Below are 4491 nucleotides of genomic sequence, written 5' to 3' on the forward strand. Positions count from 1 at the left end.
GGATTTACAGCAAAGGTCAGGGCTGTGTTACGCAAGTTCTGGGTCACACTCAGAGAAGGAGGCAGTTTTTGCCCAGAAGAGCTTTGGATTTATCATGTACCACTTCTGTTGTTATCTCCTCTTTTCTGTACAACCCCAGGACCCCTCCAAGATACAACTGAGGCTCTGGAGGACTCCAGCCTCCCACCACACTGATTCCCAAGCAATGACCACCCCTCTCTTTCACACTGCCTTATGCACATCCCAACACCTCCTTCCTATGCCTTCCTGGATTCCTGGAATCCCTGGATTCCTCAGGGATGACTCTGAGCCTAGGGGCTCCTTCACAACAGTTTTGCAGCTTCAAAAACCTCTAAGCAGCCACCGTCAGCTGCCCCATATCAAAAACAAGGCCAGGGGCTGCCAGGACAGAACGCATGGCAGCAGTTTTGAGTGATGACTTGAAGGTGTATGCACTCCTCCAGAAGCCCCATCTCTGGCTGCAGAAGCTCTGTGCTGCTGCACAGAACATCCTTCCTCCCCTCCCATAGGACTGATGACAAATTAGCATTTTGCCCTCTGGAATGATTTTGTAGAGTGAAATGCATGTATCTTAAAACTTGGACATGAGTTTTGTTTTATTGAAAATCCCCCGTGCTGCTTTAGGGCCAGAGCTGCAGACCAGACTGACAATAAAGAGGGAGCAGCACTCACAGAGATGCTCAGCAGCTACTTCTGCCAACTCAGCAATTCACAAGAAAGCACTCAGCATCTGCCAGGATTGAGCTGCTGCTTTCTTTTAAGCTCTCCCACCTCTTTTTTGGCAGTATAAATTAAGCTTAATACCACAGCAAGCGTGCAAAGTTTTTCAGGGCAGAGCAAGCTAAAAAACGGAGTGTTTTAATGCAATAGACAGCATCCTGCCCATCCAGCTTCCTTCCTTCTTTGCTTTTTAATGCTTTATCTTTTCCAAAATTAGCCAAAATGCTTAAACATATTAATATGGCTTTCGTTAAAGAATAATAATAACAAATCTTTGACAGCTTTGCTTTGGGTTTAGTAAGTTGGACAAAAGAGTTATCCCAGCAAGCAGGATGAAGTGCACTCAGGGAATGGAAACATTCCCAACTATTTGAGGTGTCTGTGCACGGTTACAGGCACAGATCTGCAGATGGGAGCTGGGAAACAAATGCCTCCCAATGAAGAATGGAGGAATCCCACATTCTGCGTTGTAAATCTCCGTAATTTATCAGGAAGAAAATTGAAGATAATTTGATTACAATGTAAAACACTTTCATAGAAAGAAAAGATCAGATACTGAGGGCTGTAATCTAGGAGAGACAAGCACAGAGAGACTCTCTTGATGTGAATTTAAGCCAGACAAATAGGAATGCAAAATGAGACTAGCATCTTTTAAGTAATGGTGATTAATTATTCAAACAGTCTGGAAACAGGAGACTCTTCATCACTGAGTGCCTCCCAAACAGACCTGGATCTCTTAGAAAAATACACATCGCACACAGAAGTTTCTGTGACCAGAAGCAACGTAAGAAAACGGCATTTGGTCAGTTAGAATATATCATCTCTCAGTCTTTTCTGGTCTTAAAACCATGAATTTCCTGGTCCCAATTTCACCCTGCTACCTCTGCTGGAGCAGCCATGGCAAAGCAGTGCCCTCACCAACAGCTGTGGCCATTTCAGCCCCTGCCTCCCTTTGGCTGCTCTCTCCGCAGGAGAAAACAATACTACCAGCTTGGAGCATGAAAGAAAGAAATCCACATAGAGGATTTCCAGTTCACTTCCAGCAGCAGCAGGGATCACCCAAACCTGCACACTCGGTGGCTCTGCAGGAGATGGCAGCCCTGGGATGCTCACTGCAATGGGGAGCGCAGACAGGCAGTGTGCAGACTGGGATGAGGGAGCACCACGTTCTGCTGGAGAGGAGGAAAGCTAACAGATAAGTTGCCCTCCAGCTGCCACTGCACCCAGCACATAGCAGTTACTGCTTTCAGGCACTGATGAAGCAGTTCCATGAACGATGCTCACACGTGGTTTGTTATTGCTCAGGAACGGATTATTGCTCCCCACATCAAATTAGCAACTGGAGTTTGGATATTCACTGGCAGGAATATCTGTGCATCTTTTATATACTCCTGGGTGGCTTCCCCTTGAATCCACGTCATTTGTTTAACTTACTGAATAAGGTAATTAATACTAGGGAGTTCTGATTGCTTGGCAGAATATACTGTTACAGCTAACAAATTTTATGTCTTTAGGCTTCACAGTAGAATTTGATTTAATTTGTCCCAAGGTTAAGAAAGACAGGCAGGGAATTTGATGGCTCCAGATTCAGTGCAATTTATCATCTTCTCCACGTGGCACAGACAGACACCGCTTTCGAGTTAAGAAGTGGTAGAGCTAGACCCAATTACCTTTGTTTTAAACTCGAATTCATGCATCATCACACACCATTCGTCCAAAATACACCACATCTCCCAGCTGCTGGTCAGGAGAAACAATGCTGCATGCAGTTATCCCCAGAACTGGCATGACTGTAATGCCTTTCGGATGAGGACCCCAACATTTTGGGATTAGTTAACTAGATGACTGAGACCTGTACAATCCCAAGGAAAGGAAGGGAAGCATCATTAGGGCTTAAACAGTGCAATTCCCTCTGCTCAGCAGTGAAGCTGGGAGCAATGAGGCTTTGTAGAGCTGGAAGAATTAGCACAGCAATGGCACGACTAGGATCCCATAGAGCAAAGAGAAAGAACCAAGCATTTTTCACTCTGTGATTCATATACCCAACCAACAGGTCACATTCCATTTCCAAAACATGGGCTACATCATTGCAGTGCCAGCTTCTGAGAGGACATGTGTGAGGCTATGGCTTGTGAATGGCATTACACAGTAATTATGTACCAAAAGAGCTCCCAGATGTGCACTGAATGTGGTTGACAAAATGTCCCAGTTTATGGCATTTTCTCCCTCACTCTCTCTCTTTTGTCATTGTCCTTTAGAACGTGAAAGTGAAGAATAAAGCTCTATTTTAAGAAACAAGCCCAGGTCCTAAAAAGAGAGCAAATTAAGTGCTGAGATTTTCTAGGCAGAGGGAATTGGCACAGTGCAGGTCAGCCCCAGCTCTGCTGGCAGGATCCAACCCTCAGGATGAGCAGAGCAGAGCTGACCCCATCAGAGCAGCACAGCAAAGCCAGAATGGGACTGGTTTTGACTCTGCCCTATCTTTGTGACAAACACATTAACAGTCACATTGCCAGCGATTCACACAATACCTTGGAGGGCACGAGCCACTTACCTGTGAGATCTTCCCAAACATTGATTCCATTCTGAGGGTTGGTTTCTGCATTGTGTTTCTGCTGTGCATCATCCCTGTGGCTTCATACACGAACGTCGGGACGGATGGAGCCATTTGTCTCTATTCCAAGTTGGCAAGGAGCTGGGTGGAAAACAAGAGAAAAGCATTACTACATGACAGCAGGTCAAATGGAGCTGTCTGAGAAGTTCAGAGAACTTGCATGACAGAGATCACAGATTTTACTGCAAGATCTGTCCTAATATCACTCATCCTTAAACCCACATCCCCTAAGATGTGGGGCTCAACTCCCTGCTCCCTCTGCTGGCCCAGCTGCCTGGTCTGGTACCCAAGTAAGTGCCAGCAGCAGCTCACTGTCAGTGCTCTCCCAACCTGGCTGCTCCAGATTTTGCACCAGAAGTACAAATGTTGCACCAGGAATGGTAGCTCTCTAATTTGTGTTGGTGCCAGAGCCAGCATGGCATGTATCCAGGATCCTGGCTCCCAGCACTTACACTGCCCTGCTCAGGCAGCTCCTAACGCGATTTATTCTAAAGATGACAAAAAATGGATATTGCTGATCACATAAAACAACTATCTTTCTAAGCACCTGACACTTTAAATCTAAAAGTGTGCAAAGGAGAATCTGGATGCTCGGCAGAGGCACAAACCCTTGATGGAGTGGGTGGTTTGGGACGTGGGGCCGTTACTGATGATGCTGGGAAGGCTCTAATGTAGGAACCTCTGTGCCCATTCTGCACATTCCTGCAGCTTACCCAGCTTGGCTCGCTGCCTTTTGGCCTTTCCATCTCACTTAGTTCTTCCTCTCATCATATTTAGAGGCTCTTTGGGATACAAACAGTTCTGATTTGTATGTACAACCACCCAGAACAAGGAGGGCTTGGATACTCAGCCCCAACAATAAATAATAGTTAATGTAGTCCAAGCATGACTAGCCAGTTTCTACCTAAAAATGTCAATAAAGCAGAGCCATATTGATGCAAAGAGACATAAAATGTGAACTCCTTCAATACATGCACTTATTTGTCTCCGTTTGTGAGGCTACGAAGGAAAGAGCTGTTAGCAGCGAGTAGGATTTTATTAGCAACATAAACCCCAAGAGCAAAGTTTGTGTCACAGAGAACTGCACATGTATTTGAAGACTTAATTTATATTCTTGACTCCTTTTTTTTTTTTCT

This window comes from Meleagris gallopavo, chromosome 25, assembly GCF_000146605.3.
Source record: "Meleagris gallopavo isolate NT-WF06-2002-E0010 breed Aviagen turkey brand Nicholas breeding stock chromosome 25, Turkey_5.1, whole genome shotgun sequence".
NCBI classification, from domain to species: Eukaryota; Metazoa; Chordata; class Aves; order Galliformes; family Phasianidae; genus Meleagris; species Meleagris gallopavo.